General features: G+C 36.5%; 1 pseudogene; it reads right to left on the bottom strand.

Moving 5' to 3' along the window:
• Positions 1-1,419: 1,419 nt before the first annotated feature.
• On the bottom strand, positions 1,420-2,431 carry LOC140857340 (CBL-interacting serine/threonine-protein kinase 14-like; annotated as a pseudogene).
• Positions 2,432-26,069: the final 23,638 nt, after the last annotated feature.

The following is a 26,069-nucleotide window of genomic DNA, read 5'->3' as shown; positions in this document are numbered from 1 at the left end:
CTAACAAGCTCGACCACCCCCTCGAGGGTTCCACTAAGATTGCAAGTCTATTCTATGTTTTGAGATGAGAGTTGTCCTCTTTTTCTTATATGACTGAGTACTGTAGGCACAAAGAGATGTGGGTAGAAAAAGTCTCAAAAAGTAACAAAATATTAGTTTCATGATGATTGATTTTTTTAACACATTCATGTTAAAAAAGAAAATTAAAGATTATTTGCACCCTCTAAACTAAAATGCTTTCTCCTCTATGGAGATTATTAGATAAACATAATAGCATTTTATGAACAATGATATTTACTATTACTATTTAAATTTGCTGATTTTTGATAAATTTTTCTTCCTAAAGTTTTATTGGCTATTATCATATTAAAAGTCAAGCTACTAGGACTTTTAACCTATTGGGAGATCTGAAATGACTTGCAAGAAACTTCAATTAATTTGCCACTACTTTCACTTATTTTCAAATTAAAAATAGTTTTTTAATTTAAAAATATAAAATAATTATAAATCTAATTATTTTTAAGGCATAAATATAATAATGATGGATATGATATAGAGGTAGTAGCTTTGATGGCATTGATGGTAGATTGTGGTAATCTGGTGGAGGTAGAAACTATAGTAGTGGCAACATTGCAAAGATGGTGTGGTGATAGTGATGGTAGCAATGACACTGGCAGTGAAAACAATACTGATATCATAGAATGTGACAAAAGTATTGATGACAATAATGGTAATGATGGTGATATTTTTATTATACAGACTACAATAGTGATAACAAAAATGGTATTAGTAGTATAAAAATATAAATTTTTATTTAAAAATATTAAATATAGAAAGAGCAGTAGTAACTATACTTCCTTTAAAAAAAATTGATTCATGTATTTTTTCTATTAGGGCTTGTTTTTTGTGTGTAAATATTATGAAAAAATTAATCAACTTTTTCATTGACCAACTTATCCATGTTCACATGCTTTTCAAGATAGATAAGTTATTTTTCACGGATAGTATTTATCCATGAAATGGTGAAAAATCTTATGCACCTGGGATATGGCTAAATCATTTTTTCTCAATAAAATAGATATTTAATTTTATTCTTAAAATATTCTATTTTTATTTTCATTGTCTTTACCATTCAATGTCCAATAACTCAATTATCTACATTCTCCAAATTCGAAAAGCATAAAGATTATCATGAGAAATATAGATAAAGTTTAGCAACTTATTCATAAAATAGTAATACAAAAGAATATGCCTAACAAATTCTGAAATCACTTTTTCATACATAAAAAAATATGAATAAATTATTTTTAGGATAAAAAATAAATAATACCCTACATTTTATCCTAATTTATAAATACTCTCCTACATCTTCAATTTCAACAAAATCAACCTTACACTTTGTAAATTATTATAATATCCCTCACCGACCTTTTAATTTGAGAGAAAGCTTGTCACCGATGCCACATGGCATATTATTTAGAGTTAAATAGCTAATATAGCTTTATTAAATTTTTTAAAATAGAATAAAATATGATGTGGGCTTAAAATAGTGTAATGACTAAAATATCCAATCCATCCTCCGCCATCACCAACCCATCGGCCAGCCAGCGGACCACCACACTCGCTACCAAATTACCAATCTACCCCTCCACCGCCACCCCTACAAGCCCCTTTTCCTCCTTTCTCTAAATAATGGGCCCCTCTTTCACTCCTATATCTTCAGCTCTCGAGAGAATCGCCTAAGCCAGCTCGGCCGAGATGAGCCACTCCCAATCTGATGAAAACTAGATAGATCGAGCCCAAAGGAGAAGGAATTAAGTCGAAAGTGTTAAGTGCCCAATTTACCTCTTCCGACTTCTAAAACTTTCCATTCTTCACCTCCGTCATCTCCATTGAGTGGAACTTCGCCAGCGCCACCCACTCCTCTTTATTGAGCCCTTTCTTGATCCAAGGGTCATTGAGGATCCCATCAATGGTGATCCTCCTCTCGAGATTGGGGTCCTGGAGCCAGCCAATCAATCACTAGAGCTCTAACAGGGCCACTTGGGGCACCGATTCTTCTCGTAATAGATCTTATAGTATATCACTGTCAGATTGGGGTCGTTGAATGGAGATATCCAATGTTGAGGATATAAAGGATAATACCGCAAGATCAGACATTGACCTTGGCACCATTGTATCCCTTTCTATTAAGGATTTCCGATATGACATACACCAGCATTCCACAAAGGGTGCGAAGGAGCTCGTCACCACGGATCTATTCAGAGACCACGAAGAGGCCAAAGTCGGAGATCTTGAGATTCCTGGAGTCATCAATGAAGAGGTTCTTTGGCTTAAGGTCGCGGTGGAAGACGCCGTGGAAGTGGTAATAGCCAATGGCTGATGGGTTGGTCGTGATGGAGGTGGAGGATGGGTTGGATGTTTTAGGCATTATACTATTTTAAGCCTATATCAAATTTTATTCTATTTTAAAATAATTCAATAAAGCTATATCAACCATCTACCTCTAAATATTATATTATATGGCACCAATGACGAGCTAGACGACATTGCAATAAGTTGTAAAGTCTACAATTGATATTGTTGAAAATAAAAATATAAATAAATATTTATTAATTTGGATAAAATATAAAATATTATTTTTTATTTTTATTTATATTTATATTTAAATATTATCTAAAAAATATTTATTTAAAAAAATATAAATTTTTAAATAAATTTTTTATCCGTCGGAAGATCGGGCTGTTAAAGGGAGGGATGCCAAGTTGCCATTGGTACAAGCCCTAGAATGCTTTACCCGTTGCCTGCTGCGTTGCGCGGTGGGAACGGTGCGTCTTGCGCTCCTCTCCACCTTTTATTCCACTTTTTCCCTCTAATCCCGTGGTGGCCTGATCCAGAACTCGACGAATCAAAGCACCACCAAGGATGACAATACCAGCTGCTACGAATCCTTTGTCTCTATTTTGCCTATGTCTGGCTGCTACAAAAATTATACCGTTGTCATCTCCCCATGCTTTCTCCCGTTGTCCCCTCATTTCCTTCAATCATCGGAGCAACACGTCTCTCTTCAGAAGCTCCTGCTCTAACAATAACGACGCTAATGATCCCTTCGAGGTAAAAAACGGAACGGTTATATCCGTTGCTTTGATTAACGCTCTCACTTTCATAAATATCATCTCTGTTATGTCATTGGCTGCTTGTTTGTTGCTTCTTTTTTGAATCTTAAGCATTCTGGAAGTTCTAGGAAATGACTGATGCATATTTCTTTGTTATAGCTGTTATAGCCCAAGCCCACGATATCAAGTTTCCAGCCCAACAAAAAAAAAAAATAGAGTAAAAACCGGAAAGAAGACTTCCGATAGGAGTCTTCTTCTCCGGCGAGACCCAAGCATATTAGGAGTCCTAGGATCTCTCAAAATCCTAGGACCCTCTATAAGAAGGTCTCCCCTCTCCTTAGAATCGACCATCGACCTCCTCCCTCTCTCTTTCTCCCCATTTTTCTCGATCGGAGCCGCGGGCACTGTTGGGTTTCTCGCCGTGATTTCTCGCCGGTGAGGTCACCGGAGGCCGGGGGTGAGCCTTCCTTTCCTTCCTCTCTTCCTTTTCTTTCTTTTCGTATTTTTGATTGAGGCTGCCGGCGACGAGTGTCGCCGATCTTCAGTCGGAAAAGAGACTCTGTTTTTGGATCTCTTTTCCTTGAATTTTTTCGGCGTCGGCGATCGTAATCGACCGCCGGCCATGCTCCTCCGTAGCCGGGGGAGCAGCCTCCCTCTGCCGCCGGCCTCCGCCGCGGCGGCCGCGGCTTGAACGGTCGGCCAGGGAAGGACCAAGGGTCCTCTGTTCCGGTGCGGGAAGGGCCGAGAAGAAGAAGAAGAAAAAGAAGAAAAGGAAAAGAAAAAGAAGAAAAAGAAGAAAAGGAAAAGAAAAAGAAAAAAAAAGAAGAAAAAGAAAAAAAAAAAAAGGGGGTGGAGAGAGAAACTCTCTTTGCTCTCTCTCTCTCTTTTTAAATTTTAAGATTTATGGAATTAATTAATTTTAAAAAAAAATTAAATTAGCAATAAAAAAAAAGGGTATCCATGGATTAGTCCAAAAATCCTGAATGCTGTCGTCAAGTTGATCCTCGTGGGGACATTAGATTTTAACAATTTAGTTATTTTTAATTCGATGAAATTTTGATTAAAAATATGATATTTGACGTATCAGGTTCAGAGAAGGATTTTCGAGATTTCTAGAATTTCTAATTGGATTTTCTTTTAAGGTAAGTAGTGTTTACTTTTATTGAATTTATCTGGTAAATTATGAATTAAATAAATTTATGCATGCTTGCGATTAAAATTATTTATTGAAATAATTATTGAAAATTATTTATGATTAAAGTTAATTGTAGAAAATTATTTATGATTGAAGTTATTTGTTGAGCAATTATTATGATGATATATGATCTCAAAGAATGTTATAATTGATTTGACTCGAATATCATTTAATTTTATTATTCTTGAAAATAATATATGAATTGGAAGACAATATGAAATTGACAACCTGACTGTGTTGAGGACCCCGCCAATGAGGACATATACGTTGGCAATTGACTGTCCTGAGGGTTTATGTCGCCAGCGAGACCAGCGACATGTCGCCAGAGAGACCAGCGACAAACCGCCAGCGAGACCAGCGATTCCAAAGGACTTGGCTGCCAGATGATTCGCAGCTCACCGCAAGCAGATACGCGGTATTATGACCCTGCCACAGGGATAATGTGGTCATAGTCATGGTTGGTAAGAAGAATTTAAGAAATTGATGAATTTAAGATGAAAAACATAATTAAAAATTATGATGAATTGACTTTTATATATGTGATTGATGGTATGAATATGATTTCATGAAATTACATATTGATTTGTTATTAGTAAATTGATATGCATAGTATTATTTGCCTGATTTATTCAGTTAAAGGTATACACTGCTTACTGGGCTATTTAGCTCATGATAAGTTTTATGTTTTTCTTACAGATCCAGAAAATTAGCATGATGCGGGATTTCGGTTGGGAGAGCGATTAGAGATGGAGTTAGCTCATTGATTTAGGATTTTTCTCAGAATTGATTCAAGACTTTTAGTTTTATTTTTAGTGCTGACTTTGTCAGACAGTTATTTTCTTTTGAACACTGAGTTTTGATTTATTATTTGAACTAAGATTTGATTATTAAATATTGAAAAAAAATTATTTAACTATTTGTGAAGATATCATGATGAGATGCCTTGCATGCTTATGGAAAAAGTATTCTATAAGTATGCGGCGGTTGCCATGACCCTCGATTCAAATCTCGGGTCGGGGGCGTGACAACTAATATGGTATCAGAGCATAAGTAGATAGATAGAGACATGTAGAATAAAGTGAGCGAGTGATGGATAGACATTAGGAAATTGAAAGGTTAGTTATGATGATTATAATTTGACTTGTCACAAGTTATAACCTTATTAAGGATAAGTTTTATCTCAAATCTAACATAGGTCAATATGCCTCCACGACGAGCGAGGAATACTCAAGGAGCAGTAGGAGGGACATCAAATCCACTTGGCGATAATACTCCCCAATTAAACAGCGGTACAACTCAGCAGGAGGGAATCCATGATCCTACCGAAAATACTCCGACAGTACAGGAGGAGCCGAACATGACTCAACTAATGCAAACTCTGATCGGAGTAGTTCAAACACAGCAACAGTTACTTCAACAACAACATGCACAGCCACGTCAACATTTTCCACTGACACCTGGACATGAAGAACATTCGATGCAGAGAAACAATATCGTCGAATTTAAGAAGCTAGCTCCTCCAGCCTTCAAAGGGACCATCGAGCCACTAGAAGCAGATAACTGGATTATGAAAATGGAGAAGGCCTTCACCGTGCAAGAATACCACGATGAAGAGAAGATCCGCTATACAACATATCTGCTACAAGGCGAGGCATACAACTGGTGGCGTATACTGGAACAAAAATATGAGCACGATAGGATACCACTCACTTGGGAGAGATTTCGAGATGAATTCTTTGACAAGTATTTCTCCCGAAGTGTCAGAATACAGAAAGAACAGGAGTTCATTCACCTGAGACAAGGTAACAGATCCGTTGCAGAATATGAAGCCAAATTCACGGAGTTAGCCAAGTTTGTTCCGAGACTAGTTGAGATTGAGCAAGACAGAGTACACAAATTTGAAATGGGACTGAAGACAGAAATCAGAAAACAGGTTGTACCCTATGAGCTAACTACCTATGCCTCAGTTGTGAACAAAGCTCTAATAATTGAGAGAGAAGCTAATGAAGCTCATGCGGAGCGTGAACGGAATCAGAAGAAGAGAAATAGGTTTAGTGAAACTCAAGGACGAAATCAGAACAATAAGGTTCCAGCAAAGAAGCCAGCAACTGATAAGAATCGTGAGAATGAGACAGCTAGATGTTCGAGATGCGGCCGAAGAGAGCATGAGACTTCTAATTGCCCATGGAATACTGGTTCATGTTTTAGATGTGGCCAGAAAGGACACAAGATTGCAGATTGTCCGCAGATGGACGAAAATAGACCAACACAAGCAAAGGACAGAGGTCAAAGGCCGAAAACTCAAGGAAGAATCTATGCACTCACACAACAGGATGCTCAGGCCTCCAATGCTGTGGTGACAGGTACCATTCCTGTATCTGGTATTCATGCTTCAGTTTTGTTTGATTCTGTGCTACACACTCCTTTATATCCACTACTTTTATTAGACAGCATGATATAGGTTGTGAACCCATGAAAACCAAATTATATGTTGAGACACCAGTAGGTGGTATTTTGAGTACCGAAAGTGTGTGCAAGTCATGTAGTATCAAGATAGGAGAAAGAGAATTACCGACAGATTTGGTGGTCCTGGATATGCATGATTTCGATGTCATTCTAGGAATGGATTGGCTGGCTACTTATCATGCCTCTGTGGATTGTCATGGAAAGAGAGTGAACTTTCACATACCGGGAGAATTAACTTTTAGTTTTGATGGAAGTACAGGAACCACCCCTCCACATATTATTTCACTTGTACAAGCTAGACAGATGATAAGAAAGGGATGTAGAGGTTACCTAGTATCAATAAAGAATAAAGAACATGATGAATTGAAGTTACAGGATATTCCTATTGTAAATGAATTTTCGGATGTATTCATTGATGATTTAGTCGGACTACCACCAGATAGAGAAATTGAATTTACTATTGAGTTGGCACCCAATACCAATCCGATTTCTAAAGCTCCTTACAAATGGCCCCTATGGAGTTGAAGGAGTTAAAAGATCAATTACAGGATTTATTGGATAAAGATTTTATAAGGCCTAGTGTATCTCCTTGGGGAGCTCCAGTCTTATTTGTGAAGAAGAAAGATGACAGTATGAGACTTTGTATCGACTATAGAGAGTTGAATAGGAGTACTATCAGAAATAAGTATCCTCTACCTCGAATCGATGATTTGTTTGATCAGCTGCAAGGTGCACAAGTCTTTTCTAAAATTGATCTTCGGTCAGGATATCATCAGTTAAAAATTAAAACAGAGGACATACCAAAGACGGTATTTAGAACTCGTTATGGACATTATGAATTTTTAGTGGTGCCTTTTGGGTTAACCAATGCTCCAGCAGCCTTTATGGATTTAATGAACAGAATATTCAGATCTTATCTTGATAAATTTATTGTCGTATTTATTGACGATATCTTGATATATTCAAGAAGTAAATTGGAGCATGAAGAATATTTACGGTGTGTACTACAAATATTGAGGAAAAAAAAACTTTATGCCAAATTTAAGAAGTGTGAATTTTGGTTGGACAAAATAGCCTTTTTAGGACACATCGTATCTAAGGATGGAATTTCTGTGGATCCAGCAAAAGTGAAAGCTGTGATGCAGTGGAACAGACCTATAAATATTCCTGAGATTCGAAGTTTTTTGGGAATGGCAGGATATTACAGACGATTTGTAGAAGGATTTTCCCGCATAGCTGCACCTTTGACTCGTCTTACTAAAAAGGGGTTAAATTCGAGTGGTCTGAAGATTGTGAACAGAGTTTTCAAGAATTAAAACAACGATTAGTGTCAGCCCCTATCCTTACTATACCAACAGGAGATGAAGGTTTCACAATATATAGTGATGCATCTAAAAAGGGACTCGGCTGTGTATTGATGCAACATGGTAAGGTAGTAGCCTATGCCTCAAGACAATTGAAACCATATGAACAAAATTATCCGACACATGATTTGGAATTAGCTGCAGTGATTTTTGCCCTAAAAATTTGGAGACATCACTTATACGGTGCGCAGTGTGAAGTGTTTACAGATCATAAGAGTTTGAAGTATATTTTTACACAGAAAGAATTAAACATGAGACAGAGAAGGTGGTTAGAACTATTAAAGGATTATGATTTAACAATCCATTATCATCCGGGAAAAGCTAATGTTGTTGCTGATGCCCTTAGTAGGAAATCTGTGGGAAATTTGGGGTTTTAATCACACACCAAAGTCAATTGTTAAAGGATATAAGAAAATTGAATTAGACATCCGAATATATGACTCAACAGTACGGTTAGCCAACATGAGGGTTCAGCCAACACTCATTGAAAGAATTTCAGTTGCCCAGAATGATGATCCACAACTAATAAAAATAAGAAATTCAGTGGAAGCTGGTGTTCAATCTGAATTCAAGATACATGAAGACGGCTCGTTAAGGTTCGAAAACAGGATTTGCGTACCCAATGATTCAACACTCAAGCATGAAATACTTCAGGAAGTATATCAGACCGGTTATACAGTTCATCCGGGAGGTACCAAGATGTATAGAGACTTAAAAAAATATACTGGTGGAATAATATGAAGAGAGAGATCGCTCAATTCGTGGCTCAATGTTTGGTGTGTCAACAAGTTAAAGCTGAACATCAGAGACCTGCGGGACTACTTCAACCTCTTGATATTCCAGTTTGGAAGTGGGAACATATCACTATGGATTTTGTAACTGGACTACCGAAGACTCCCAGTAAAAATGATGCAGCCTGGGTGATTGTGGACCGATTGACAAAGTCTGCACACTTTCTTCCAATTAGAGTTGGATTTACCTTGGAAAGACTAGCAAAGTTATATATGAAAGAAATTGTAAGACTACATGGAATTCCAGTGACCATCGTATCGGATCGAGACATCAGATTTGTATCACAGTTCTGGAAGAGCTTACACAAGGCATTAGGAACAAAATTGAACTTCAGTACAGCTTTTCATCCACAGACTGATGGTCAGTCAGAGAGAACTATTCAGATCTTAGAAGATATGTTGAGAACCTGTATTTTGGATATGAAGAGTTCATGGGATGAGCATCTACCTTTGATTGAGTTCGCTTACAATAACAGTTATCAGGCTAGCATTGGTATGGCACCTTACGAAGCTTTATATGGTAGAAGATGTCGATCACCGATTCACTGGGATGATGTTGGTGAGCGAAGAATATTGGGTCTCGAACTTGTTCAACAAGCAGTCGAGAAGATTCAATTAATTAAAGATCGACTTCGGGCAGCACAAAGCAGACAGAAAAGTTATGCAGACAACAGGAGACGAAAATTAGAATTTCAAGTCGGTGACCATGTGTTTCTCAAAGTATCTCCTTCAAAAGGAATCTCAAGATTTGGCATTCATGGCAAATTGAATCCTAGATATGTGGGTCCGTTTGAGATTTTGGAAAGAATTGGTGAGGTGGCTTATCGACTTGCCTTACCCCCTTCACTTGCAGGAGTAATAATATTTTTCATGTTTCTATGTTAAAGAAATATTTACCAGATCCAAGTCACATCGTGGAACTTGAACCAGTACAAGCCAGAAAAGATCTATCATATGAAGAATATCCTATACGGATCGTAGACCGTAAAGAACAGGTGCTGAGACGTCGCAACATTCCTTATGTCAAGGTACAGTGGAGTCGACATTCAGAAAGAGAAGCTACTTGAGAGCTAGAGAAGAAATGAAGCAAAAATATCCCCAGCTCTTCGAGACTACAGGTATGAAAAATTTCGAGGACGAAATTTTTTTTAGGGGTGAAGAATGTTATAGTCCAAGCCCACGATATCAAGTTTCCAGCCCAACAAAAAAAAAATAGAGTAAAAACCGGGAAGAAGACTCCATAGGAGTCTTCTTCTCCGGCGAGACCCAAGCATATTAGGAGTCCTAGGATCTCTCAAATCCTAGGACCCTCTATAAGAAGGTCTCCCCTCTCCTTAGAATCGACCATCGACCTCCTCCCTCTCTCTTTCTCTCCGTTTTTCTCGATCGGAGCCGCGGGCACTGTTGGGTTTCTCGCCGTGATTTCTCGCCGGTGAGGTCACCGGAGGCCGGGGGTGAGCCTTCCTTTCCTTCCTCTCTTCCTTCCCTTTCTTTTCGTATTTTTGATTAAGGCTGCCGGCGACGAGTGTCGCCGATCTTCGGTCGGGAAAGAGACTCTATTTTTGGGTCTCTTTTCCTTGAATTTTTCCGACGCCGGCGATCGTAATCGACCGCCAGCCATGCTCCTCCATAGCTGGGGGAGCAGCCTCCCTCTGCCGCCGGCCTCCGCCACGGCCGCGGCTTGAACGGCCGGCCAGGGAAGGACCAAGGGTCCTCTGTTCCGGTGCGGGAAGGGCCGAGAAGAAGAAGAAGAAAAAGAAGAAAAGGAAAAGAAAAAGAAGAAAAAGAAGAAAAGGAAAAGAAAAAGAAAAAAAAAAGAAGAAAAAGAAAAAGAAAAAAAAAAGGGGGCGGAGAGAGAAACTCTCTTTGCTCTCTCTCTCTCTCTTTTTAAATTTTAGATTTATGGAATTAATTAATTTAAAAAAATTAAATTAGCAATAAAAAAATAGGGTATCCATGGATTAGTCCAAAAATCCTGGATGCTGTCGTCAAGTTGATCCTCGTGGGGACATTAGATTTTAACAATTTAGTTATTTTTAATTCGATGAAATTTTGATTAAAAATATAATATTTGACGTATCAGGTTCAGAGAAGGATTTTCGAGATTCTTAGAATTTTTAGTTGGATTTTCTTTTAAGGTAAGTAGTGTTTACTTTTACTGAATTTATCTGATAAATTATGAATTAAATAAATTTATGCATGCTTGCGATTGAAATTATTTATTGAAATAATTATTGAAAATTATTTATGATTAAAGTTAATTGTAGAAAATTATTTATGATTGAAGTTATTTGTTGAGCAATTATTATGATGATATATGATCTCAAAGAATGTTATAATTGATTTGACTCGAATATCATTTAATTTTATTATTCTTGAAAATATATGAATTGGAAGACAATATGAAATTGACAACCTGACTGTGTTGAGGACCCCGCCAATGGGGGCATATACGTTGGCAATTGACTGTCCTGAGGTTTATGTCGCCAGCGAGACCAGCGACATGTCGCCAGAGAGACCAGCGACAAACCGCCAGCGAGACCAGCGGTTCTAAAGGACTTGGCTGCCAGATGATTCACAGCTCACCGCAAGCAGATACGCGGTATTATGACCCTGCCACAGGGATAATGTGGTCATAGTCATGGTTGGTAAGAAGAATTTAAGAAATTGATGAATTTAAGATGAAAAGCATAATTGAAAATTATGATGAATTGACTTTTATATATGTGATTGACAGTATGAATATGATTTCATGAAATTACGTATTGATTTGTTATTAGTAAATTGATATGCATAGTATTATTTGCTTGATTTATTCAGTTAAAGGTATACACTGCTTACTGGGCTATTTAGCTCATAATAAGTTTTATGTTTTTCTTACAGATCCAGAAAATTAGCATGATGTGGGATTTCGGTTGGGAGAGCGATTAGAGATGGAGTTAGCTCATTGATTTAGGATTTTTCTCAGAATTGATTCAAGACTTTTAGTTTTGTTTTTAGTGCTGACTTTGTCAGACAGTTATTTTCTTTTGAACACTGAGTTTTGATTTGTTATTTGAACTAAGATTTGATTATTAAATATTGAAAAAAATTTATTTAACTATTTGTGAAGATATCATGATGAGATGCCTTGCATGCTTATGGAAAAAGTATTCTATAAGTATGCGGCAGTTGCCATGACCCTCGATTCAAATCTCGGGTCGGGGGCGTGACAATAGCATTGTACAAATGTTTCTAGTATATGTTAGTTTTTAATCGTGACATAGACTAGTTTAAATTTCTATATAATGCAACAGTGTCTGATTGAATTGGCTATAGGATTCGTGGAGTTGGTGCAAAAGAAAAAAAAATGTAGAGGAAAGACCTTTGTTCAAATTGATTATCATACTTGTTGGAGATATGTGTGTAAGCTTCAGCACATCAGCTGTCTGAAGTATGCATTTACGGTAAAAATTGCTCCTAGTTAAGTGCTTAGACGATGGATGGATTCCACTTGGTTGCTAGTGTTGGTGATGTCAGTAATATGTGCCAGAAGAATGAGAGCAGAGAAACAGAGCTTGGTTGCTAAAATAGATAAGGCTGACTGCAAGAATTGTGAATCTCCCTTAATTGGAGATGTAATTTAATTGTTTAGGCCATGTTCATATAGCTTTCTTAGAATCATATAAAGCTTCATTGAGTTGGGAAATTTTTAGACAGGCAGTCCTCATGACTTTCTAATTGTATATGCTTCACTCTAACCTAAATCTACAAGACTAGGCATCCAAATGGAATGAATTTGGATATATGCTTTGTGCTTAGTGGATAGCATTCTGCTCGTGGATTATAGTTGTTCACTTGTTTGGGTGGAGCAAAACAGGTGGCATAGGGTTGCTCACTGCTCACTGCCACAAAAATTGTATATCTAGGTATTTCGCATAAAATGTTTTGAAGTATTTATGGAAGAATGGAATATTATTTTTATGCTATATGCTCGAGATTGTTATCTCAGGAAGGACACTATGAAACTTGTCTAAAATGCAACTTCACAAAGCCATTTAGTTTGTTTTCATTTAAGCAAGGCATGTGCAAGCTTCCATGGAGAGAATTTTAAGCACCAAATGGTCACTAATTCTAGGCACCAAATGGCCTCTAATCATTCAGGTCCTTGCTGTATATGTTGGCTGCAGTAGGTTCGATTTCCTGTTAGGAGTAGGATGCACCTAGATAAAATCTATCGATCTTGATACAAAAAGAGAAGTTCTATGCGATTTGTGAGACTAAGTTTAGGAAGTCTTTGGTCAAAGCAAGTGTGAATACTGGAAAAGAATTTTCATGAGATTCACAAGTGAACTCGAGTTGAGCCAATCTTGCATATGACTGACGATGGATCTGACGAGTTCTTCATGACCTCCGTCAAGTCGGAACTCATGATAGAAGGACTGAATTACATGTTAACTGCACCTAGAGGTTCACACTTTCATTCTAATAGAATACCACTACATACTACTAGGTATCACTGATGGATTGTGGGACTCATCAGGCATCATTTTGATGATCGATGACCCTCGAGGAGCAGAGTTGGAATTGTTCCAACCTACTGAAATGAGTTTCGATGATATTGTGATGAAGATCACAACATATCTCACTACCAGATAGAATGGAATCTATGGGGTCGCACATTAGGGGATTTAATATTGAATTAATCAATTGGGCTTATAAAGTTCTAATTGGGTTAGAATTTAGTGAAATTCTATTGGGTTTAAGAAAACCATGCTGGCACATGGTTAAATTCAATTTTTCTCTAGACTTCGACTCCTTATTAGATAAGGATTGGATCAAGTCCATAGCCTTGAACCTAATCTAAATCCATTTTGATTTGGATTTAGAGGGGCACTTATTTAAGGGCCCAAAAGGATTGAATCAAGCTAATTAGTTGGCAAATAAATCTCCTTATTTTCTCCCTTATTTTTTCTTTTTGTAGTGAGGGTTAATTGGAAAGAGAGAGGAGGTGTATGCCTCCCTTCTAGAAAGTCCAAGGGGGCATACCCCTTGGAGTGAACGATAGGAGAGAGAGGGGCCCGCCCTCTCTTCTTGTTGTGGCATGGAAGGAGAGAGAGAGGGGCCACGCCCCCTCTCTTGTGCACTTAAACCCCAAGGGGGCGCCAAAGGTTGGCGTCCCAACTACCTATCTTAAAGAATAAGAGGCACCCCCTCATCTTGCCTTATAAGATGTGGGTGCCCCATCTACTTTCCATTTAAGGTGAGGGCCTTTCCAATTGGATCTGATTTTCTTCGAAAGAAAATCAGATTAAAAGGTAAAAGGCCTTATGAGATAAAGACTAACCTTTTTAGCCTGATTAGATAATGATTTGGAATCGAGGAAATGTCTATTTAAGGGATGGTCTCTTAAGATTTTCTAAAAGAATTATTTTTGTGATTTCAGATCTCCTCTCTCCACCTCCACACCATCTCCCCTTCTTCCTCTCTTTCCAATGCCCAAGTGTTGGGCATCCCATCTTCCACATGCCCAAGTTGAGGAGGGTGTTTGATTCTATATCAAGAACGAGCAGAAAGGCTGTGGTTTAAATATTGAGTTTATGGTCAAAGATCAAGGATTGATCAAAGATTCAAAAAGCAGTGATTTCTTTTGGAGAAGAAGGATCTACAATGAGAAAAAAGGTTCAAAATTGATCCCGGTGGATACTTATAGAGATCGGACATGTATGTGGCTCAAGAACCTTTAGATCTAGGATCATTAATTGCGGTGTATTTTAACCCACGTAAGGTATTGAGATCTGATCTCAAATTTTTTATTTTATTTTTAGATTATATGTATGTTTTAAATCTAGAGCTCAGATAGATATAGATTAAATCTATTTGGGGTTAAAAGATTTAACCTAGATCATTTCTGCTACCTTTCAAAATTATTTTGAAATCTATGCATGTAATTCTACCTGATTTTCTAACAGAAACATAATGCCTCATAAATATAAAATAACCAATGTCATGTAAATGAGTAGGAAGATAACACAGAATAGTCTTATTGCATCATCCATACGATTGGCTTATAGGGTACTATTCTTTCATGGAGACAGTCTCAGAAGGATGGCAGCAAGGAGGCTAGAAAGTGCTACAAGTGTAATGTAGTAGGGCATTTTAAGCGAGAGTGTCCGCTTAAGAAGAAGGGAGGAGAAAGGAACAACTCAGATTTTATTAGTTCAGTTGCTGAAAGTGAAGAGTCAGATGAGCTCTTAATAGTTTCAAAAGAATCCATGGGGTGTGATGTATCCGAGACAGCTTTGGAGGGATCCACGGAGTGCGGAGGGTCCAAAGGGACAGCGACGGTTTCGAGATGCAGCAGCAGGCCCAGCAGGACAGCATTGGATGGTTGGCTTCGGAGGACTCAAGTACAGAGTCGATTTCTACCACATCAGGGGGACTTCGAATTCAGGTGGAGCACCGAGCAGAGGTGGCTTCATAGGTGGAGAGGGTTTCAGTAGCAGCAAGTGTCGGTTTAAGAATGCTGCGGTCTCTTTAGAAAAGTCTAGGGCAATAGTTGATTCGGCTGTCAAGTAGAAGGGTGCCTACAACAAACTCTAGAGTAGTGCAAAGGAGCAAGCCAGGGTCTTCAATGATGGAGGAGGTCATCCCAAAGGCCTCAAAGGGAGCTCAGCAGTTGAAGAGGATTGGCGAAGGCAAGGAGGTCCGCACAAGGGGATGTCAGGGTGCGTATCCATAGTGGGATCATGCAGGAAGACACTATCGGGTGTGCCAAGGCTGGGATGCCGCACCAAGATGGAGATTGTAGGAGTTGGTGTGGTACTCCCAAGCTTTAGAAAGCCATAAGAGGAGACAAGGTGTTGGCTCCAGGAGGCTAGAACCGGTTTGGGGTCCTAGGCTAGGATAGGAGTGGTCCTAGGGTAGAGGCATTGCATAACTCTCCATAGGCTCAAAGTTCAGGCGACGAGGACTTCGAGAGGCTTGGTTGGGGCTTCGGATATTTAAAGATATAGGGTGAGGCAAGGAACCAGATCTAGGGTTGAAGACTGTGGAGAAATAGTAGATTCAAGAATTTAGATCGACTTGACTGAGACTGGGTTGACCAAATCATAGGTGGATTGACTTAGTGCCAGTTGGGTTGACTATATCTAAGAGAAATAGAAGATAGGATTTTAAAAAATCTAGCACGGCACGCAGGTGAGTTGACTCAATCTTAGTATGAGTCGACTTAGTCTCATATTAGTCGACTCAATCTGAAACTGAGCCGGCTCAGTTGCGCAGTAGAGCTGCATAAGATTTTTATATGGGTTTGGGATCGGATTTGATCCAAGAGTTCTTAAAGCCTAGTATAATAGGTCTTAAAAGGACTAACCAAGGGTTTGGACTGGGGATCAAGTCCAAGGGACGAGAGCATGTGAGATATAGGCTTGGTGAGTGCTTTCATGCATTGGGTTAGCCTAGAAATTTTTTTGGTCTCGGATCGTTGAACTCATTGTATTGGTATATATACAGATCATTGTAATACCAAGATAGATGGAATAAAACACAAAGCTTTTTCTCTTGAAACCCTAGCTGCCATCTCTCTTTCTCTCTCTCACGCTCTCATCCACGATCCAATCAGATTTCCATGTTCTTCTTGTTCTTTTCTCAGATTTTCTGAATTAACATCCAGATTTCATGCAAGATATCGGTCCACTGCTGGTATCACAGAGGTACCAAGTCATAACAGGATCAGATAAGATAACCACAACTGTCAAATCCCAAAAAATCAGGCTAGAAATCTTGAAACTTGCACCTAAAGGAGTTGGGATGGCCTCCAACTATTTTTTTTACGGCTTTCACCTAGATCTATAAATAGAGATAACCAAGGGACCCCCAAGGTATGCAATCTCTCTCTCTCGTACACTCCTTTCCATCTGTTTTATAAGTTTCTGACTTGAGCTTCGGAGGATATCTGCTGGAGCCAACTATGGCTAGGGATTTGTTTGCAAGTTCGATCATCATCACCTTGCTGATCGGTATCCATCTCCAGCCAACCCGTTCCAAGTCGGGAATCTACAACAATACCATACCTCCAATTCACCTACAAATATTCATGGTTCAAGTGAAAATTGCCATTGGAGGTTTGCTTGGACTGTCGATTATAGAGTATCTTCGACCTAGAGTTTAGAGTTGGTTCTACACCAAAGAGTAGTGAGGAGGGAGACCAAGCATGAGCTTAAAGGTTTCTTGAGAATATCGAAAAAATGCATTAAGAGATTGAGGCATAGGTATATATATCATAGCAATATTATAAGAACCGGCATAATAAGCATCGCATAAAGCGTAACTTCCAAGGGTAGGAGCTAGTCGGCCTCCACTCGGAGGATAGATTGAAGGGTGAAGGAAAGAAACTAAAGGTAATATATGGTTCTCTCAAAATTCTGAAGAAGATAGGAGAGAATGCCTTCTAGCTTGATTTGTTACCATACATGGAGGTGTACTCAATAGTCAATACTAAAAAGTTTGAAGCTATTTAAGCCTTGTAGATTAAATGAATACCAAGGCCAAGAACTAATGTTGCCAATTATGGATGACCTATGGATAAAGCAAGAAAAATCTTTGGAAGAGGATTGCATCATCAAGAGAAAGGTTATAGAAACTATGCACGGAAAGATCAAGTATGTTTTCAAATCAATCAAAAGTGTTAGCTTCAGAGTAAAGTCAAATGGTTTAGTCATAAGATAGAAAAATAAATATTTTTCCACCTTCAGTTTTGATGGGACATGAACTAAATTTCCTAAATAGAGGAAGCTCTAATCCAAGATCATAACCAAACTCAATGTAGACCACTTTGGCCACTATGGATCAAGTTGGACAGGATCCAAGAGTGAGATTTGCCACATCATGAAGCTAAGTCACTATCTAAACTTTCGATGGCCATTACTTGGTTATACAATACCTAATTAAGATGATTATTTTTATTGGATAACTTTTTGAGATCTACAACATGACATCCCACCCTTTAAGAAGTGGCACATCTAGTGATTAGGCTTAAATGTCATTGTTTAGGCTCTAAACTTTGCTAGTCAAATCAAAAAAATTTCAAAAAGAGATTTGACATCAAGATCTACTTCCTATAGAAATTTAATTTTTTTTTTGTCTGTTTCTACTAGTTATATTTATTTTAGAAAAGTTAGTCCTATTAGAACTAGAAGAAGAATCCGACCCTACTTGTGTAAAGGTAGACCTTTCTATTATAAATACTGGTTATATACCTTAGTTTTATCACAATCAATAAAAAAAAAGGACATTAATCCTACTTTCACAACTTTTCTATCTTATTTTAATCTTCTTTTGTAGGATTCTTTCTTCTCCCTGATTAGATCATAGCAGCTCCATTATGCCCCCAATTGATGATCTCCTTTCCACTTATCTTTCTTATTGAGATCTTTATGTGGAACCACAGCCAGTAGCTTATCCAGCTTGACAAATGCACCCATATTAGCACCATAAAATATGGTGGGAGTTACATGTTAGATGTATGCCCTAGAAATCTAGATGGCAGACACATTATAATAATTCTAGGATATATTTTTATATGTAAATAATTGATTTATCAATAAAGTGGATATTTTTTATCCATTCTTATATTATGTATCCGAGAATCATTCAAAAAATTAATAACTTAAAGATACATATCCTAAAGAGTTTAGATTTGAGATATGTATAATTAATTCCTAAATTACTCCCGATCGATGAATCATCATAGAGATGGTGATTGATCCGGTTAGATCGACGCACGGATCACTTTCTTTGGATAGATAAGTCTTAGGTCTATAGTGTAGAGATACTGAGCAAGAGTGCGGGTGGTTGTTGGAGAACATCGGTACTGAGCATGATCATACGAAAGATCACATGGATGTCTACTCACTCATCAGTGATCTTCTCGATGTTGTAGTAGTGTGAATGATTTCTTGACCCGTGGTGCCTCTACTGCTCATAGTGGAGTTACTGTAGTTTGACTGCATATAAACATAGCCTCCTAGTCATTTGGATCTTTGTAGTGTATGTTGGCTATAGTAGGTTCATTATAAGAGTAGGATGCACACTTGTAAGGGATCTCTCGATCTTAGTAAATAATGAGTAGTCCTATGAGATTTGAAAAGCTAAATGATATGCCTTAAATTTATCGTAAGTATATAGTGTGCAATGTAGCACATCCGACGAGTACGTGTCGATCCCATGAAAAATTAAATTTTAAAGTATGTTCAAATATTTGCTCAGATGAGTTTTAAAGAAAAAGATGAGAGATTATTTGTTGGATTACTATTAAAGCAGTAAATTAATTAATTATAAAGATAAATAATCTAAAGAAGATCTAAGACTTTTAAATCCACTAGATCAATGAATTAGAGAGCTTTCCTATGATTTCTCTTATAATGTCTCTTGATTAAAGTGTAAAATATGAACAAGTATGGATCATGAAGAGATTTAACTCAACTATAATTCATCAAGTATTTTGCTTTCATCCTAATTAAGAGATTTTTTTTTCTCCTTTGTCTCTTGTGTTATCCAAGTATGGGCTATAAAGGGCTTAAACCCAACTATAATCCATCAAAGTTTCAATAAGAAAGGAGAAGAAAGGATTTAGTGATTTATGAGTCTTCTACCAATCATTCCCTTTTACACTGAATCAAGCATGGACTATGAAGAATTCTGACCCAACGATAGCCCATCAAGTCTCTTGGCAAGAGAGATAAAAGGAGAAAGACTCTAAAAATTAAAAGTTCGAAAAAAAAATTAAAAAAAAGGCTTGTATTCATGGTCTAGCTTCATCACAAACTCCAGAAAGATTGCTTAGCCAGACATAGTTTGATTTGAAGTCCAAAAAAATAAAATAAAATAAAATCTTATATTACTTGTTAAAATTTAACTTACAGAATTTAAAAATTATAAAATTTAAAAATATAAAAATTTAAACTACTCTACTGTAGAAATTAAAATATAAAAAATAAATAACAGAAGAAAAAAAATTAATTCATTGCTGAATAAAAAATTTGATACAAAATTTTTTAACTCCTAAGCTATTAACGAGGCTTGGAGTTGGAACAAAAAATAAAAATAAAATAAAATAATTTTTTTTATAGAACCTAACTTCTCTCTCTCTTGGCTTGGGGCCAACCTTCTTCTGACTGACTCTCCTTCTCATATGTTGAAAGGATAGAAGAAAGTGAAAACAAGATGACGAAAAAGATTTAAAAAGTGGATATGCCTACCTATCACATGGGCCCTCTATAAGAGTTATGGTGTGGAGAGAGAGATCAGAATATGAAAGTGTAGAAGCCTTCTTATAAGTGTTAGAGAGAAGAAGATTTCGTATTTTTTCGATGTGGGATTAATGAAAAGAATAAAAACTAAGAAATAGATGGCTAGATTTTTCTCAAATTTTAATGCCCAACATCCTAGCCGTGAATTTGTTTTCGCGTCCCAGGCTTTCATCGCGTCCACTCTGCTTCTTCCTTTCCTGGCCACTTTTTCTTCTTCCCGCGTGCATTCACAATCATGCTGCATTTTCTCTCTGTCGCACGCCCAGCATCACGCCACGTTGCGCCCCTTGTTTGAAAAAAATCATTAGGTTTCGCTTCAAATGCTGCTTCAGCCTTCTTTCCATGTGAAGCTCCAGGACCCATCCTTTTATCTTCCATGCAGTCCACCATGAACCACTCTTTGCCTTTGGTCCACCATAGACCATGTGGAGGGGAGATACCTATGAACAGTGTGAAAATTTTTTTGGTCTTCCCTCGTACAACCTTTTTCATCATAAATGTTCATGAGTCCACGCATGCATAGCTTTCTCATGTGGATCTTTCTCCGTGCATGTGCGAACATGCATCCGACAAGCTTGGGCTACGGTTTGGGCTTCAACTTTATTTTAGGCTTGTTTACTACAAATATTAAGGCTTTTGTCTGGTTGTTTTATAAATGAATCTTCATAATTTATAATTTTTAAAAAATATAAAAAGTATTAAATACAAAATAATAGAGATTAAATAGCATACATTTTAATACTTTTTATGTTATTTTTAATATGATTATCATATCCCCCCAACTTATTCATTGCTAGTCCCTTAGCAATGCAATATAAGCTTTTTTTTTTTTTGACAATGCTTCATTAAGATCCTTCTTTACAAAAGTAGACCTAGGATTAAAAGTCAAAAAATTTAGCAAGTATCACAAACTAAATATTGAGTTTTAGAAGTAAATTTCATAGTTAATATAATTAAAAAAATTTTAGAATACATTTAAAGATCTACCGCACTTGTATTTGTAAGGATTAACTTAGCATTTGAGTGCTGGCCTGTAAAGGATAAATGTATTTTCTTTTATCACCTTATTTTGGTTAATTTTCTATACACACCTAAATAAAGTTCATGAATTTAAGGTAGCTTTCATACTGCCTTCTTTTTCTCTCTCTCTTTTTCTTTTTTTCTCTTTTTTTTTAGTGCTAAGCATCCTGGCCTTCCTTTTACCTTTTGATACGAATCTCTATGCTTGACTTAGGTGCAGAGACCTAATAATTAAGCTTAGAGCAATCCACATATACTCTGTGTTTTGTACTTTTATTTTAGGCAGGTAGCTCTTTTCTCAAATTTAAATTTTTGATTGGAGTGTATATCAATCATCAATTTTAAGTGATAATTGAATCGTTAGTTGGTCTTACAATCAGTACCTATTTTATCTTATCAGTGTGCATGTGTAGTTAGAAGTACTAATAGCCTTTAGATGATCTAAGTAAGATCCTAAAGGTCTGTCCAACTAATTTACTCCTTAACTCACTACAATCATTAGCAAATATTCTCTAACTCTTATTATTCTTTTTCTAATCTATTTTACTTAAGATTCTCTTTTTTAACACATGGTTTATTCAAAATTTTCCTTTAAAAGATTTTTTTTTAATTTCAAAGATTTTCAAGAGATATATTTTTCAAAATTTTTCAAAACTATTTTTAGAAGACTTTTTCTACCCCCCAACTTAAATATCATTATCTCTAATAAAGGAGGAAAGAAAATATAATACAAGAAAGAAAAAGAAAGATGTCACCTGGTAAATATGTGTTCTGTGTTGAAGGTGATCTGGTGTGATATTGGCTTGAAGTCTGAAATTTAAAGATGGATATCTCTGTTTATTCAATAGAAAAGATATTAGTTTAAAGAAATTGGGTTGCCTCCCAGAAGTACTAAGTTTAATATCTTCAGCCAGATAAAATATTGAAAGCAAATTAATTGAGATAAGTTAGTTCATACAGAACCATGGCTTCGTCAAAAGATTCTTTGGATAGTTTCAAGAATGGTTTTAATCTTTGACCGTTAACTTTAAACACAGCACCATTACTTAAGTTTTTAATTTCTACAGTTCCATATGAGAAGACTTCTTTAACTAAGAATGGTCATGTCCATCTAGACTTAAGCTTTTCAGAAAATAGGTGTAATCTAGAATTATATAGGAGAACTTTTTGTTCAAGAGTAAATGATTTTCTCATAATTGCTTGATCATAGAATACTTTGGTTTATTCTTTGTACACCCAACATTCTTGTAACTTTCATTTCTAAGTTCTTCTAATTCAATAATTTGAAGCTTTTTATGGTTTCCAGCTACGTCCAAGTCTATGTTTAAATTTTTAATAGCCCACATGGCTTTGTGCTCTAGCTCAACAGGTAAATGGCAAGGTTTTTCAAATGCAATCCTATAGAGAGACATTCTTAGGTTGGTTTTAAAGGTGGTTCTGTATGCCTATAGCGCATCAACTAATTTCAAGGATCAGTCCTTTCTATTGGCATTAACAGTTTTCTTCAAAATTTATTTGATTTATCTATTGGATACTTCTACTTGCCCATTAGTTTGAGGGTGATAAGGTATAGCCAACTTATGGGTGATATTATATTTTTTTATTAATGTGGTAAAGGGTCAGTTGCAAAAGTGTCCTTCGATCACTAATGATTGCTCTAGGAGTGTCAAAGCGGAAGAGAATATTTTTTTTTCAAAAATTTTATAACCATTTTGCTATTTGTAGATTTACAAAAAATAGCTTCTACCACTTTGAGACATAGTCAACAGCAACTAAAATATATTTATTTCCAAATGAGTTTGGAAATGGATCCATGAAATCGATCCCCCACACATCAAAAATTTCAACCACCAAGATTGGGATAAGAGGCATCATGTTTCTCTTAGTGATTCACCCTATTTGTTGGCATCGAGCATAACTTCTAGAGTACTCGTGTGCTCCTTAAATAAATTAGACCAATAAAATCCACATTGGAGGACTTTGGCAGCTATTTTCTTGGATACAAATTGACCACCACCTACTTAGTTATGACAGAAAGATAAAATACTTCTAACTTTATTGTTTGGGATACACCTTTTAATGATTTGGTTAGGATACTATTTAAAAATATATAAATCATCTCAAATGAAATACTTCACTTGAGTAGAAAATTTGTGTCTGTCCTGAGTGGTCCAGTGGAAGAAACTTTATCAATAGCTAAATAGTTGACAATATCGGCATACCATAGTTCAGTGGACACAGACTTGAGCTATTCATCAAGAAAAAATTCATTGATGGGTGGTTCACAGATGGTGCGACTATGATTCGGAACAAGTGATCAGCTACTGCATTTCTCTGTTCTTTTTTATCCCTAATTTCTAAGTCAAATTTTTAAAAGAGCAAGATCCATTGTATCAAGTGCACCTTGGCATCTTTCTTTGCTAGGAGATGTCTAATGGCTGAGTGGTCAGTATAGATAATGGTGTATGACCCAACCAAATAGACCTAAATTTTTCTAGGACTTGCATAGTAAATAACTCTAGGCAACTTATTAATTCTTTGACCTAAAACTACGTCTGCTGCATGATCGGACACATCACACATGAGTTCGAAAGGTTCAAATCAGATGAGAGATTGAATGATGGGAGCTGAAACGAGTGTCTTTTTAAGAAATTTAAAAGACTCTAAACACTCAGGAGTGAACTCAAACTTAATTTTTTTTACTAACAGGTTTGTTAATAGGCAAGCCACTTTGCTGAAATCGACAATGAATCTTCTATAGAATCCAGCATATCTAAAAATAAATGAATTTCTTTGACAGATTTGGATGGTGGAAGACTTGCAATCAGGTCTATTTTGACTTTGTCCATTTCAACTCTTTTTTTTAAAACTATATGGCTAAGAACAATCTCTTCTTTAACCATGAATTGATATTTTTCTCAGTTGAGAACTAAATGCTTCTCCTTACATCTTTCTAGGACTAATTTCAGATGATCTAAGCATTCAAGAAGGTTGGGCCAAAGACAGAAAAGTCATCCATAAAAATTTTCAGAAATCATTCCACCATATCAGAAAAAATACTGATCATGCATTTTTGAAAGGTTGTCGGTGCATTACATAACCCAAAAGGCATATGCCTATAAGTGAAAGTTCCAAATAGATAAGTGAATGTAGTCTTTTTCTAATCCTCAGAGGCTGTGGGGATCTGATTATAACTAGATATCCATCAAAAAAATAGTAGAACTCTTATCTGACTAATTTCTCTAATATTTGGTCAATAAACGATAATAAAAAGTGATCTTTTCTTATTGCAATATTTAATTTTCTGTAGTCAATACAGACCCTCCAACCCATTTGGGTCTTTGTTGGGATAAGTTCGTTTGTTTCATTCTAGACCACCGTTATCCCAGACGTTTTGGGTACCACTTGTACAGGACTTACCCACGAGCTATCAGAGATAGGATAGATAATTCCATTATCAAGTAACTTTAAGATTTTCTTTTTGACTACATCCTTCATGGCGGGTTAAGTCTTTTCTGGACATCTTTAGTTGGTTTAACCTTCCCTTTAATTGTATCCTATGTTGAACTATGGAAAGGCTTATTCCCTTAATATCAATCATGGTCCAGCCTATTGCTTCACGATTCTCTCTCAGAATTGCTAACAACTCATTCTGTTTAGGATTTAGGTCAAATGCGACAATTACAGGTAAGATTTCTGCTGGATCTAAATATGCATACTTAAGGCTCGAGGAGGATTTCAATTCTAATTTGGATGCCTCTTCTATTGATACTTGGGTAATGGTTTAACCATTTTCATGATTGGTTTAGTGAAAAGCTCTTATCTCTGGCTAGTCCTATTATCTATAGAAATTTTATTGATGTCCTCAGAGTTCATTGATTGGTCAGAAACTAGACTCGAGGTCGACTTCCTCATCACTAATGTCAATGGGTTCATAAATTTCTTTTTGAATTATATTTATATGGTATGCTAGGTGGATTCCTATTCTAGATTGAATATATTCAATTCAATAATCATGTTCCCAAAAGATAGTTTCATAAGTCCATTTCGACAGTTGATTTCAGCATTCACAGTAGCTAAGAATAGTCTTCCTAAAATAATTGGGATATGACCCTTGGGATTCATAACTAGTTCAATCTCTAAAATGATGAAGTCTAAAGAAAAGATAAAATTGCCAACCTTGATTAAAACATCCTCTACCATTCTCTTAGGGATCCTAAGAGATATATTTGCTAATTATAATGTGATCTTTGTTGGTAGAAGTTTTTTCAATCCTAATTGCTTATAAATTGAAAAAAAGAATATTTACACTAGTCCCTAAATCTAGCAAGATCTTCTCAATGTGGATCTCTCCAATATCACATAAATTATCGAAGATTTTGGATTTATATTTTATTGACACATGATAGACAAGTATGATCTCACACTTACTACTAAAATATCTCTATGTACATTGTGGTCTTTTTCTTGGTATAAAAATCTTTTAAAAATTTAGCATTAGGTCGAAACTTGTTTAATCATGTTTAAAGAGGATATTACCTGAACTTGCTTAAACACCTCTAAAATTTTATCCAAAATTTAATTTTTTATTGAATCTTAATCGATTTGAAAAAGGAGCTCTAGGAATTATAGGTTTTGGGCTTAGTGTACTATCAGTTTAGGAGCTTAAGTTTGTAAGGTGGGTTGTTCATAAAGTGACTCAGCAGGTGAGTTCTCTCTATCATCAAATATACCTATCTTATTGTCCACTTATTTTCTGGATCTTAAGGTATGAATAGCATTCACATGGTTGATTTAGTTTTTTTGTTGGGATCGTAGACCATTTT

The sequence above is a fragment of the Elaeis guineensis genome, chromosome 4 (assembly GCF_000442705.2).
Source record: "Elaeis guineensis isolate ETL-2024a chromosome 4, EG11, whole genome shotgun sequence".
Taxonomy (NCBI): domain Eukaryota; kingdom Viridiplantae; phylum Streptophyta; class Magnoliopsida; order Arecales; family Arecaceae; genus Elaeis; species Elaeis guineensis.
This window is presented reverse-complemented; position numbering and strand designations above follow the sequence as displayed.